This window comes from Cyprinodon variegatus, unplaced genomic scaffold (genome assembly GCF_000732505.1).
Source record: "Cyprinodon variegatus isolate N-32 unplaced genomic scaffold, C_variegatus-1.0 Scaffold446, whole genome shotgun sequence".
Classification (NCBI taxonomy): domain Eukaryota; kingdom Metazoa; phylum Chordata; class Actinopteri; order Cyprinodontiformes; family Cyprinodontidae; genus Cyprinodon; species Cyprinodon variegatus.
In genome coordinates, this window is record NW_015150899.1 from 557,623 (window position 1) to 573,500 (window position 15,878).

A 15,878-nucleotide genomic window follows, 5' to 3' on the forward strand; every position below is an offset into this window, starting at 1 on the left:
CAAAAAAGTACTCCAGAGTGTTGTTCAGCATGGGGGTGAGTAGAAAATGAAGGCTAATCATGTTTTGGGTGTACTATTCCTTTAAGCAAACATAAACTGACAAAAAATACTGTAGTTAATTATTTACTGTACATCCATGCTCAAAAATGTTAAGTTAAAGGTATAACAGAGAATTTTCAATTTTTTTAAAAGACCCACCATTTCCATAAAAAAAAAAAAAGAAAATGCACATGCAAAACCCTGTACCCGCACCAATAAACCATGATCCATCCATAAATAAACCCTTAAAAGATTAATTTTTCAACATTGTCATATGAAATTGTTTCACCACAATTAGATGTATTACCTCATTGCTATTCATCATTCACACAGGCACCAAAAACAGAAATGTAGTTCAATCCAACTTCAGGTGACCAGGAGATCAGGAGTTTGCCACGTTATGCTCTGCTCATCATGGTAAATGCTGTCTTCCATCTGGCAAAACATCCATCCATCCTCTTCTGCTTATCTGGGGCCGGGTCCCAGGGGTTGCATCTTCAGTAGGGGGGCCTAGATATCCATCTGACCAGCCACTTGGGCCTCCTCCTCCAGGGGAATCCCAAGGCGTCCCCAGGCCAGCTGCGAAGCAAAGTCCCTCCAGCATGCCCTAGAGGGACTCCCAGAACTCCCGTGCCCAGAACCCCTCACCAGGGAGGCGTCCAGGAGACATTGTAACCAGATGCCCGAGCCACCTCAGCTGGCTTCTCTTGATGTGAAGGAGCAGCGGCTCTACTCTAAGTCCTCCCCGGATGACTGAGCTCTTCACACTGTCACGAAGGGAGAGGCCAGACACACTTAGAAGAAAACTCACTTTGGCCGCTTGTATCTGGGATCTCGTTCTTTTGGTCATGACCCAAAGCTCATGACCATAGATAAGGGTAAGATGGAAGATTGAACACTAATTCAAGAGCTTTACATTTTGGCTCAGCTCTCCCTTTAACACAACAGACCAGTATAGCACCTGCTTCACAGCAGACGCCGCACCACTCCACCTATCGATCTATCGCTACATCTTCCCATCATTCATGAACAAAACCCCAAGATACTTAAACCTCTCCAATAGGAGGAGTTTAAGTATCCTGGTATTCCAACCCGGATAAGGCACTCTACCCTTTTTAAAACCCTTCTCCTGGTTAGGTCCTTTCAACCCAGAGAATGCACTCTACCCCTTTCTGTCTCAAGACCATGGTCTTAGATTTGGAGGCACTGATCCTCATCCCAGCTGCTTCATACTTGGCTGTAGATCACACCCCATTGTAGCCAATAGAACCGTGTCATCTGCGAATACCAGAGACGTGGCCCCAAGGCTTCCAAAACAGATCCCCTCAAAACCTTGGCTGCGTCTACAAATTCTGTCCAAGTTGTATTGAACAGAATCAGTGACAAAGGGCAAACTTGGCGGAGTCTAACTCTCACTGGAAACAAGTCCAACTTACTGCCAGCAATGCGGACCAGGAACCAACACCGGTCATACAGAGACCCAATAGCCCTTATTATAGGGCCCGGTACTCCATACTTCCAGAGTGCTCCCCAGAGGACACCCCAAGGGACACGGTCGAATGCAGTCTCCAGATTGACAAGACACATGAATGGCTGGGCAAACTCACATGCACCTTCCAGGATCCTGTTGAGGGTGTAGAGCTGATCCAGTGTTCCATGGCCAGGACGAAAACAACACTGCTCCTCCGGAATCTGAGATTTGACTATCTGATGGACCCTCCCTTCCAGAACCCCGGAATGGACCTTACCAGGGAGGCATAAGAGTGTGCTTCCTCTGTAGTTGGATCACACCCTCTGGTCCCCCTTTTTAAATAGGGAGACAACCATCTCAGTGTTCCAATCCAGGGGAACTTCCCCCCCATGTTCACCCAGTGTTGCAGAACCGGTTAACCAACACAGCTCTACAACATCCAGAGCCTTAAGGTAAAACAATGCAGCGCTTGTCCACTTGGGGTAGCCAAAATTGACCAAAACTGAAAGTTTGTAAAACTGTTTTATGATATGTGTATATTAATATTATTTAGAACCGTAATTGATTAAAGGTATAGTGGGCAATTTATCTAGAAACGTAAAAACGCACGCTACACTTGTTGAGTAACTGCAAGTTCATCCTTCAAAAGTGTTGTGCCAACTGGTAAAAGGATCACCCAGATAAACTCTGTTGTTGTTTCTCTCTGTTGAGTCCTTCATCTTCTTCTCATAAACTTATAAGATGGTATGTTTCTTGAAACATTTTCCAAAGTATTTGGTCAAAGCAGTTGAGCTGCAATAAATGTAAATGCTGAAAATCAAAGCTAAATGGATAAACCCTGGAAGTCTGCATGTGTAGCAAGAGGACATACAAAGACTGGCATGTGAGACAACCATAAAATAAGATGTAGATATGACTGCCCATGTTTCACATCTTACTCCCATGTACAAAGGCCCCATCCAGATGAAGCTGGGTTTAACGGTTATTGGTTCCATCATGACAAAGTGCCAAAGGCATACATTTGACTACATTTGAAACTAGCTCCAAGCGTGGATAAATTTTATGTTGTCACTTGTGGCCCCATGATACCCCTAAAAACATAAACAACTAAACACTAGTGTGTTTGTTTATGCAAGACAATGCAGCCTCCTCCAACCTTAAAACTCATGCAAGAAAGAAAGAACATCCGTGGCCTGTTCTTGGTCCTGTTTTCTTTGTTTACATCCCACCTCTCCCTTCTTTCTTCTACCTTCTTTACCTGTATGGCAGCATAAGTATAACAAAGCCTATTACAAATTTGTCAAGCCAGTACACCTAAGATTTTTTCTGCAGATAACTTATTTGACTTTTTGTGGATGTAGCCATAGCCCCAGCTTATAGGGTCTACCTGCAGCCTCACCGACAACTAACCCCACCCCACTCTAAGGATGAATAGATTAAATTGGAAGATGATGATCGTGTCTTCCACTGACTAAATGGGAAGAAGGCTACAGGACCTCACAGTGTCTCAACTCTTTGAGAAAACAGGTACAGAGCAAATAATCCCTATCTTAACTCATATCGTTCAAGTGTCCCTGATAGAGGTTCCCCCCATCATGGAATCCAAGAGGTGCATCATCACAGGGTTAAATGACTACTAGGCAGTCTCTGATGTCTCTGATTGTGAAATTCCTCTAAGCATCTAATGCTAAAGCATCTGAAGGAGATCACAGGCACCCCTGCTGGACCTCCTGTAATTTGCTTACCAGACCGATAGGTCAATCGGGTCTACAGTTCAGCTTGCACCACCAAGGGACAGAGGTGGAAAAAGTACTAAAATATCATACTCAAGTAAAAGTACCAATACTTGGATGAAATATTACTCAAGTACAAGTAAAATTACCCATCAGAAAAATTACTCAAGTAAAAGTAATAAGTAGCTAATTTAAAATTTATTTTAAGTAAAAGTTACCTAGTTACATAAAAAAAAAAAAAGTTGAACGGGGCAGGGGATCTCTCCCATGTAGTGAAAATAGGACAAGGAGTCATAAATCCAACACGATTTAGTTTTTAATTAAAGAAAAATCTGACATTTAAGACCCTTATAAATGTATAATGTGCCATTTTAGTGCAGAACATCCCATAAAATGTTTTCAATGTTTCCACATCAATTGACAGTTGAATTGCCATGAATTGTTCGTTCTGAGTGCCATCCTTCTTTTAACATAAACAGTTATAATGCAAATCAAGGCTAAATCACGTTTTTTGACTCCATAAATAACCAAAATAGAGCTAAAATCTCAATGTCAGGGACATTTCAGAAAAATAAAAGCAAAATAGTGCAACACTCTGATGGCAGGCTGGGTGTTTAATGTCTAATGATAAAACATCTCAAAAAAACTTCTAACTAAAAAAATATAAACGACACTCCCGCATTGTATATGTCCACCTTAAAGGAGAAACCCAATGAGTTTTCACATAGATCTGTTTCTCGGTATTGAAAAAAAAAACCCTGAAAACAATTGGTTTTACCTAGCTCGAGTTGTTACAGCCAGCAGCTAACACAGCCAGGCATCTACAGTGCTACACTCTAGGGGCATGTTCATGAGCCTCCATCATGTTCATACACCCAGAGTGTAGCGCTGTAGCTGCCAGGCTGCGTTAGCTGCTGGCCGTAGCAACTCAAGCTAGGTAAAACCGGTTGTCGTCGCTCTCCTGATCCACCTCCATCTCTTCCCCAATCCCCAGAAAGACTTGGCGCCTGGTAGCCTAGATCTACATGCTGATCACGTCACTCACTGTAATGCTTCCGGGCCCGATTTTTTGTCTTCCTTTCGATTTTCCAAAGTTTTTTTTAACTCAGTAACGGATGGGATTTGTAATGTAACAAAATACAATACTTCACTCAAAACTTAATCAAGTAAAATTTAAATTACTGATTTTAAAAACTACTTGAAAAACACAAAATACACAAAAAACCTACTCAATACAGTAACTTGAGTAAATGTATTTCGTTACTTTCCACCTCTGCCAAGGGATATGCACCAGGATCCACTTTGTGAATTAATCTCTGGGTTAAAACACCATTCACCAAATTATCCTCCACCAGAAGCTCACCCAGCTGACAATTCTGGTCTACATGTATCAGTGGATCATCTGCTTCCAAACTGACTGGTAGCAACAGATGAGCCTGAAGCTTATTCTCCTGAAAATAAAATATCATCATCAGAGGAAATAGCTACTCTCTCTACACTTCTTACTGGTTAAAAACTATTACACCTCTAATCCGAGAAGTACAACCATCCACCAGAGCTGCTTGATCTAACTGAGGAGGTGAGGCGTGCATGTCACATTACATCTTCCATGAAATTTTGATGTTTTTGTTTTTGGCATGATCATTTTCTTAAACAAAATAATGCAAAAGTGTTCACTGCAAATCAGACCTTTAACACTAGCATAAGCCCCGTTTATCATTACTACCAATAAAATACATCTAATCCTGCGAGTTTCAGGACGCACTTTGGGGGTTTCACATCCATGTTCCAAGTTCAGATTCATGAGAACTTTAATCTTATTTGACAGTCTGAGTCTTGGAGTGTCTGTGATTGTTATTCCAGATGGTGCTGAGAAGATTCCATTTGCAGGTTTTATTAATTTTCGTTTAAAACAGGGCCCCGCCGATCCTGTCTTTGCTTTCTCCCTTGATGAGGCTGACTGACATCTCACTGCTCCCTCCATTTGTCATTGTTTGAAAAGGTCTTAATTGCATTACATGCAAATGAAGAGATTTGATTTTTGCCTATTATCTATTCATAAGAGAAAATGAACGGAACATTAGTGGGTCACTAAATGATGAAGGGAGGCGTGAGAGATGAGATGGCGAGGTTCAGTTGGGCATTATAGAGTGAAAGCGACCCGCCAGCACTACGTTGTCATGGAGTGTCATCTAACTTTTGGTGTTTAGATATAATCCCTCCACCCTGCTGCTGAGACTTTGCCGGTATGGGCGTTTGTAATACTGCAGGTCAGGACTGATAATTAACCCATGATGACTGAAACACAGCAATTACAGTCATGCTCATGTGGCAAATCAAAGTGACAGAAGCTAAAATGCACTCTCTCTCACCGATCAGTATTAAAAGGCACATATATTTAAATCAATCTTAATACTGACAGTGATACCAGCGTTACTTTCATGACGAAAACAGAAGGAACTCTATCGTTTGTATGAAGGGAGCCACTGGACTGCTTTGCAAATTCAGACAACCTTTAACTCAAAGGTGAACCTTCAAACCTGATATGTATTCAAATTCCCAGCAGTGATGGAATATGTTTTTAAGCTGATCGTTGGGATGTGTTTTGAAAAGGCCCCAAGATTCTATAAAAACTGGTTGTGTTTGGGCCATAATGTTGAGCCATATGCTGCAATTACAGTAGCAGCCATTCAAAATGCCCTTCAGAGTCAAAAACCAGCCGGATGGCAACAAAATCCCCTCCAACTTCAAGCCACTGGCCTGCATATTTTTTTAATCTGACTCAGCCCTTTAACTGAATTACAGGGTCTGACCAGGAGATAATCCTTCTCTTTAGGTCTTAATGTCCACAAATCACGACAGAAATAATATTTTAGATGTTTAAAAAGGAATTGTTGGAGGCTAGCCAAGGATCAGCCAATGGCCCATCAAGGAAATTGGGGAAATTTTGAATTGCTACTACTTTAATATCAGCGTATAATGTAGAGGCTTTTTTTTTGTTATTACCTAATAATCAGCATGCCGCTTTATTTTTGGTACCTGGCCTAATCAGTTATATCAAACTCGTTGTCCTCATCCTGACCACACCCCTGGTCCATCCCAACAATTGGTGGTTTTTCCTACCACTACTCACTTTGGTGACCTTTTTCAAAATTTGTACAGGATTTTGCATGTCTTTTAGCAAAACTTTAAACCACGTTGAAGCTGGAATTGGAAATATAGTGGATATGCACCACTTTCTGATATGAACTGTCACTACCCGATCCGTCCATCGCATGCCCCATCAGCTCATTTGCACATCCAGATATACATCTGGGTCACCCTCAATTTTATTTTGTTAAAAATACCTAAATGACGTTTTTTTCCTCCCCCAAAATAGTAAGCTTACTAAAATATAATGTGTTAAAGGTTAATAATGTATTTCCTGAGAAAATAAATGCTTTAAAATCTTTTCTGTTTTATCACTCGTCTGTGGCCGTTCTGCACCGGAAATGGGATCGCTTCTTCCGGGAGCTAACTTTTTCAACTTTGGATTTAAACATAAATGTAGTCTTTTTGAGTTTTATGTTTTCCTTTCATGTTAACATTATGGTATATAGTGCGTAATCTAAAGAAAGAAACAACTAAAATGCAGATAAACATGGCTTAATCATATTTTGCCACACTACTCTGAGCATGCCTGATGACGACGTCAGAGAAGCAGTTTAACGAAGAAAATGTAAAAAGCATGTAAAAAGTGGTCTCACAAAAGCCATAAAGCATTTTTTAAAATATGTTAATTAGCAGTCTTTAGCGATTTAAGGATAGAAATAAGTAATTTTAGTACCTTACATTATTTATGGTCACACCACTACACTACCTTGAATTTCTTCTGCTTGTTCACATTTTGTCATGTTGCAATTCCATAATGTTTTTTATAAAAATTTTAGATAATTATGCAATATAATAAGTAACACAAGATGTTGTTGAACTGTGCATTGGAAAAAAAAAAATCTTTTTGAAATAGACCACAAACAATTGTCCGCAAATGTGTGTATTTGAACATAGATGTTTTACTTTCTTCCAGAACCACATTTTGCTGCAGTTACAGATGCAAGTCATCTGGGTGTAAATATCGACTACCATGTTTGGATATTTAGAGACTAAAATTCTTTCCATGATATTTTTTGAAGGAGAGCATCTTTGTACATCATGGCTGGGCTCTTGCAAGGATTTTCAATCAGATTTATATGTGAACTTAATTAGGACATTAAAAAACCAATATATGATATATATGATTTGATCTAAGTCCTTCCCATCAAATTCCACTTGTATGTTTGGCTTTGTTGTCCTTCTGGAAAGTAAACGCTGGTCTAGTTTAAGGTTTTTGCAGGTTGTAAGTGTTTCCCTCCCTCAATATTTTCCTTTATTTAGCTCTCCCCTTCAGCTCTAACAGACTTCCCTGTTCCCGCTAGTATTAGAATTCCGCCCACATGTTGCTGCCATCACCATATCTTAGTATGTGGATGGTAGACAGAGGCATGCATTGTTAATTTTCATTCACACAAAGGGTTCTGGATAGAAGCCTGAAAGCTCACTTTACACTGCAAAAAAATGCAGATCTAAATAAGTATTTTTTTCTTAAAATAAGTGCTGTTTTCTGGAATTGAGGACTTAAGTGAGACACTTTGCCAATGGAACAAGACAATTTACATTTGAATTTAGAAAAAAAAAATGGAATCGCCTTTTTTCAAGTGCATATTATCTAATTATCTTATTTAAGAGTAAAAAAAACCTCTTTCCATTGGCAAACTATCTAATTTACCTACTCAAATTAAGGGTAGATACAATTTATTTATTAATTTTTTTACTTATTTCTAGATAGTTTTTGCAGTGTAGGTTTTCTAACACCTATTGTTTATAGGTAACTGTATATATCCATGTGTAGAATCTATTAATAAAAAAAAAAAAGAGAAAACTAAATTATATTTTTCTTCCATCTCACAATTATATACTTGTTGTTGCAGGTTAAACTACACAAATCAGTAATAAAACAGATTAAAGTTTGTAATTTTTAAAATATGAAATCTGAAAAAATGACCAGATTATATAGATTCTTTTGGAGGGGACTATTTTTTTAACCCAACGTTGACTGTCCTGCTCCAATTGCTGAGGTCTGAGCAGAGCCGGGGCCACACAGAATAAAGCAGGACACAGTGAAATCCTGATGAAGAGGGACGGTGAAAGGTGTTGGCCAGGAATCAGAGCCTTTCTCCAACAAGACTGACTGAGCAGCTCGGGAGGATCCCTGTTACTGAATGCTGTTGTTGGTCCATTGTTGAATTAGAGCCTAATTCCTCCTCCATCATCATAACCAGTTGTTTTCTTTGCAGGCCCAGGGGACTGTGAGATAAGATCAGCTACTATATTGGAGAAAGAGTGAACAGGCTGACTTTTATTCTCTCTCATTGTTGCTCCTGGTTGGTCTAAAATGCTGTGATTGTAGCAAAGGATATTGGATCATGACTTCCACCTTTAGTAGATTTCTGCCATTGGTCATGTCTGACACCACATCTACTCAACTCATCTACTGTTTCCCTCCCTAGTCCTTAGCTACTTTTTTAAATCATGTTTTGTACCAGCTAAAATTGTCTGCATCTTCTGGATTTTTTGAGTTCTTTGCGAGCTATACTAATAAGAAAAAAAACAAAACAATATTGGTTCTGACATTAAAATCCACTTACAATTTATGTAATTATATTACAAATTGTTGCATTTGCTAATCTATATATCTACTATATAGTATCTACTATACTATAACAACATAAAATGGAGGAATAAGTCTTTCTCTATCCAGAAATATTTATATAGAAAATCTTACTTTTCAGATATTTACCCCAAGCTACCAAGATGACAGAATGAGGCTTACAAAGCTATAACATTATGATCTGCATTTACTTTTTAATGGTTCAAACTTCAAAGTAAATTAACCTTTTTGTAACATAAAAATACAGAAGGCAAAAAGGGTCTAATTTTTCTGACATTAAAGAAGCAATAATAGAAATTTCACCACTACGTGGGGCTGCTGAAGACTGTCTGTGGACCAACACAAGAGTTAAGGAATCTATAATGATTAATGTTAATTTTGCATTAGAATATTGAACTATTCTAAAGCCATTATGAGGCCTGTTAGAAAAGTTTACAGCCTTCACTAATGAGTTATATCATAGCATAATATCACAGTATGGCAAGCAGCGACGGATATTATGCTGTTCAAAATTATCTTACATCATCATATCAAAAAATTTGAGAATGCAAACCTTAAAATAAAAAATGGCTTCATTATTAAATTTTATCAGTTGTGATATGGCGACAAATATCTTTGTGATAACAGGTCGACATCATATGCTTTTTCAGACATTAAAAAAACCAGATAAGGCACCTAATAGCACATTGTTCAATGACTGAGGTCTGAAAGTATCACCATAACTTAGAGCGATCTCTACCTTTTAATTTCTTTCTTTGAAGATTTTGGGGGGTCTTATTGCCATTGTTATCAATGCTCAGGTTTGCCGGTTGTAGGACATTAAATTTAATCGATATTGATTAGACTTTAATATTTTAGTTATTAGTATTCAACCAATAAACAAATGTGATCCTTTTAGATCTTTTCAATATAGGTTAACTCACTAGAATGGGATGATTGTTTAATGGCTAACCAACCAGCCGTGGTCGACATTAACCAAAAATTAACCTTTCTGACCATAATTCAACATTATTCCCATTGCCAACAGGTAGGGGCTAAGCCTTGAGTAGCAAACACCTTTAATCTAAATTGATGATTAATTCAAATAAACAAGAGGGATCAAATATTTTGTACAATACAAATCAATCCTTTGCAATAGAACCAATGGGTTCTGGTCTTTTCTTTTTAATTTATTTTTTTTTAATCTTTCAGACCAAATAAATGCAGTGTTGATGGCATACATTGGTCTTTTCAAGCAACTTTAGAGTTAAGAAACTTATGTTATTTATTGATTTGTACAAATACTACCATAATGAACTCTGCACACATTTTTCAATAAAAAACATCTCTTAACTCTTTACTAACATCAGCCAGTGTGAAAACACAGCCTCAAACTTCTTACCTGTTAACTCAGATCACATTCTCATCAGGGGCGGAGCTAGATGGGGGGCCAGAGGTGGCCTTTGCCACCCTTAGCCAATCATTGACCATCCCTGTGGCCACCCCTACCATTTTTCCCCCTCTAATGATTAAGTGGAATATTCAAAACATTTTAATTTATATATATATATCTATATATATATATATATATATAGATATATATATAAATATATTACTTGCTATTTTTTCATATAGTCATAATTACTTGATAACAAAAACACTGTGGTTAATTATGAACATCAATATACTGACATTAAAGATGATAAGTACAGAATTCATGATCTTTTCATAAATAGATTTAGTGTTTTATGGGGTAAAGAAAAAATAATGTGTCTCTGCATGTCATCTAGGATTCTTCAGTGAAATCATAGATAAATAATTATTTTAATAAAAACGTATTAAATAATCAATTTATGTAGATAATAGTACTTGTAAATATCAATTTAATGCGGGATGATTAGTGATAAAAGTAGGTAAGTAATGAAAATGATGTTTGATTTATGCCCCAGAACTCAAACCTGAAAGAATTTTTATCCCCTTTACCTTTTATCTAAAAAGCATGGATGTTTAAATATATGCGTCATTTTGTTAGCAAAGGTTGTAGGAAAGTATAGTTAGTCTTTATTTAGAAAATATTTATGTTTTGCTCGTTCATTTTCCTATTGCAACAGTGTAGATTGATCCTGAGGTTCTGGTGACTATCTGCTTTCGGCCACCCCTCAGTAGGGGTGAAAATAATAATCGTTTTGTATCCATGCAACGATCTAACAGCCGACGATCCGATGCATCGACAAGTCCGCAAGAGTATCGATTCATGTTTTTTTTTTTCCTCTGGTCTGTTTTTATCCATTTGCTCCTGGATGTATTCAGACTCCCGTGCTGCTTTGACGCTAAACCTATTTTACCCTCCTACCTCGCTTCCTTTAGCCACTACCCTCTTTCCGCTTGCACACACACACCCACGTAAACACAGAGGCATTATTATTTTACAGTGAATGAGGTTTTCATAGGCCTAGGTGGAGTACAACTTTGCTACTTTTCTGTTGTTTCTCAAATAAAATGCAAAACGATATTACAGTTTTCATTAATTTATTTCAAATTTGGAACATTGTCTAGCCTGTAAGGTAAAAAAAAATAAAAACAAACAATTAATCGAATCGTATCGTGGTGTACTCTTGAGTATCGAAAATAATCAAGTCGTTTCAGGAAATTGATACTGAATCAAATCGCCATGATGGGTGGGATTTACACCCCTACCCCTCAGTGTACATTGGTCATTGCCTGGCCCCCCTTATAAAAATGTTCTGGCTACGCCTCTGATTCTCATCTTTTGCAATAAGAGCAAAGCAAACAGTTTCATTCACTCAAATGATCCCTCTGCTCAGATACCTGCTGGTAAGTGCAGTAAAACAAACACAGCCTCACATTTAAAAGCCATTCACTTCACGTCATCCAATCCCTCTCCCTAACCCTTCTCCTCTTCTCAAGCTGCCCTTGAGCTTTTCTATTACCGCATGGAAAACACCTCGCAGCCTCTGACAAGCGCAGCGGATCGACACTAAATCAGAAATCAGTGCCAGCCGCAGATCTGAGCCACCATGAAGGTCACAGGGCCCACACTGCATGTCGTCTCAATCGGGGGAGCAGAGGCAGACAAGACCGGGGTTGATGTGTGACTCTGTGAGAGTGTGCACTGTATATGTTAGTGCTGTCAGGAGGTTCATCAGAAGGAAAGGCTGGCTGGAGAGGAGGAAGGAGGTCTGAGATGGGAGCAGAGGGGATATAATGCCAGGAGGAGAAGTAAGAAGTAGAAAAAATGATGATTGGGTTTGAAATGAATGAAAGACAAACAATTCTCTAATCTTTCTTTGTGTATTTTATGTAATAACTGAGGAAACACCCAGGATACACTGAAAAAAATAATGCTACCGCATTTGGCATTTACTTAATCATGTTTAGTTACTTTAACACACCTGTTTTATGTCCTACCCTGCTAACATGAAACAATTGTATTAAAGTTACTAAATATTATTAGGTAAATGCCAAAAAATGGTCGCTTTATTTTTTTCAGTGTAATCTATTAGATCTTCCATCACAGCATTTGTCCCTAGTTCATACTGCCATCTAGTGGTTAAACTATGAGTAGCACCCCTTATAAACCTGACTGAAAACAGTTCCAGATTTCTCTTGGGGATATTTAAAGATGATTAAAAGATGATTAACTTCTCTGAAACAACTTATTAATACAGTACAGGTGATAAATACTTAGAAATAGAAAAATAAAAATATGAATGAATAAGTTTCCCCACCAAAAACCAAAAACATAATTTGGTATCTTATAATAATCAAAAACATATAAAAATTATTATAATTTTCCAGCTGATGTGGTACGTAAATTCATAAACAACGAATGTAGTTCAGCAGTTTGAATTTAGTGAATATTGCAGCTGAAAACAGCTTCTTCAAACTAACAGAGGTGAAATAAAGCCATATAAATGTCTGTACACAGAAATCAGATATGAATAATGAATCCCATGATCCTGCCATGAAAGTCAAGACCCCATAAAGAAAATACAACCTTAAATAATTAGACTTCTAATTTTTATTATAACATTTAATATGTAATGTAGTTGTTTATTATGATAAAGGATATTACTGTTGTAGATACAGGAATACAACCTTTATCCCGACTCCAAATTGAGATAAATTTGTTCAGATAATACTCCTGAGGTTTTCAAAACGTATAATTCCAAACCATTTGTTTAGATGTAATTTGCCTGTTGTTTTGTATGTTGTATTCTCATTTCAAATGACCCAATGCCTACCTTCACCTTGGGCCATCACTTTCTTAAACCTACCACTGTTGTATTTCTTGACACTTTTAAATAATCTGGATTTGGATTCCAAAAAAGGAACCAATAAATACCCACATTATCTGGAAAAGAGGCTGCAGCTGGTGTTTGCCTATAGGAACTGGTTTGCAGCCAGGGTTGAACTACCAAGCAGATATATGGGACATTAAGAGCCACAGGTTATTGGGTTTTGACAACACAAGACCAGATCCAAGGCAATGAGCAATAATCTGTTGTTATTTTCTGCTTTTTAATTTACTGTAGCTAAAAAGCTTGTCCTCTGTCAAATTTCTTTATTATCTCTCTTCCAAACCTTTAAAATAATTAACAAAATACATTTGTTTTAAATTAAAATCAGTGCAAAGAAATGATAATAATTTAAAAAAAAGTCAAATTTATGCATGAAGACTTTTATTGACATTTTGGTGTGAGACTCTTTGGCTTTTAAATTTATCTTGATTCAGCTTTAACTTTTTTTTAATCCAGGCCTTTTTCATTAGATAATTCTTTATTAAATCACTCATTATCAAGCATGATTAAAAAGCAACATTGGACTTTGATTTGGTTATGTTTATGGTGTTTTTCTTTGTTATCACTTTTGTTAGATTTTAGTAATTTCTAGGACCACTGTGTGTTTTTCTTTCATTAAAAGAGAGGCACCAACAATTATGTCCATGTGTTTACAGTGTATTACATGCAGTTACTATTGACTTATTTGGTTATATGCTTGCAATTAAGTTTGCATTGCTTTTTTTTTAATTTTATCTATAAAACAGCAGATTTTGAAGAAAAAAACCCCATCAAACTTTATAATTCTGTCTCCATTGTTATATTGTTTTATAAAGTAAAGGAGATGCAATGATTTGTTACTCAGTACTTGAGTAGCCTTCATACCAATTACTTGCTTGACTAATTTCCTGGATGGTCACTCTTTATTTTTACTTTCATAGAAATACATTAAAATAAGGCTACCCTTACTTTAGTTTAATTATTTGGAACTCTACCCAGATAATAGATATAGTTTACATAGGTTTTAACTCAAAGAGGTTTGGACTAAATGTGACTCTAATGACAATATTGTTGATCTAAGACCAGACAGACTAACACAATCAATAGGGCTGATAGCCTTAATAAATCCCAGAATTGTTGTATAAATATATAAAGGGATCAATGGAATAAATTGCTGTTTGTTTTATTTAGATTTTTTTTTTTACCTATGCAGTTGCTTTAAGTTATTTAAAAGACAACATAGTTCAGTATGTCTACATTAAAAGAGAAGTTAAGATGATTTTAGTGATTTTATCAATCTAGGAAAACTTTTCTATAGAGTTTATAAAATTAAGGTGTACAAAATCTGTTACTTAGAGACCAGAAAATCAGTGAGGCTAAAGGAGGGACAGTTAGATGACAACTTAGAGCCAACATGTCAGCTCATGTCTGAATCCACTTTTATAGTCAGATGATCAGATGGTCATTATCCACAAAGCACAACTGTTACATTAACCTTTTATATGTATGATCAGTGAAATAAAATCAGTAAATGTCCACATTTCTAATACAAAATATGTCACCTGGATTAACGTCCCAAAAAGCAATCGACTTTCGTTTGATTTGTCCCTGAAAGCTTCCGTAGTCACATGAATGGTTTGTTGTGGTTGTCGTTTCATATTTTTTTTCTCATGTTATATAGCGTTATTCCTGACATGGTGTTATCGTAGTTTTGTTCTTCGCACAAAATAAGATTCTTGATATTTGTGTCACATTTAAATTGCTTAAATAGCAGTCCGACTTCTCGATTTTTCCGATGATTTGAAGGTATATTCACTAATGCAGCCTGAAGTTGACAGAAAAACAGGCTGTTATAGATGAGATTTTTCCTTCTTTCACTCTGACTGACTGAGAGAGTGGTTGGTTTCCCAGCCTTGATCATGCTGCGATGGATACTCGGAGGTCGGGAAGCCCAGAGCTCCGTGGAGGTAAGCTAGCTGCTGCAGGTGTTGTGTCGAGTTTGGTTCCCCCGTAGAGATCTGGTTCCATTTCACTTCTTTTCCGCTTTTAGACGTTTTTGCTTCTAATCCAACCGACCTTATATGGTTCCCATTGGGCCTGTTAGAGCCTTCCCTTCCACTGGGCCTGTTTCTACTTTTCCTTTGTAGTTCAGAATTTCCTTGATCATAAATAAACTCATAATTGATATATTTCTTCAATTATTTGTGCATTTTTCCCTAAAAAAATACGAAAATCCCAATAACTTTGGTGTACACCCCTAATCTGACCTAATGTCCCCTGTTAAACATGGTGGAGGATCTGTGATGCTGTGGGGCTGTCTCTCTCTTCTAAGGCCTATCTTTGTTGGGATACACAGGGCTGTCCACTCTCACCCATTGGGAGTGAGACTCACCCATCTCAGTGTCTTCACACACTCTCACTCCATATTCCCAATTTCTCACAATAAAAAAAAAAGACAGACATTAAAACTCAACTCATTTCCACTTATTTATATGTAAAAATACCATGGTGATCAAAATCCAGTTTTTAATACAACCTTAGTGCAAACACAGGAGGACATGCCAGGTTCATATCCAGTCAATATTCCCACCTATTCACTGTGCTAGATA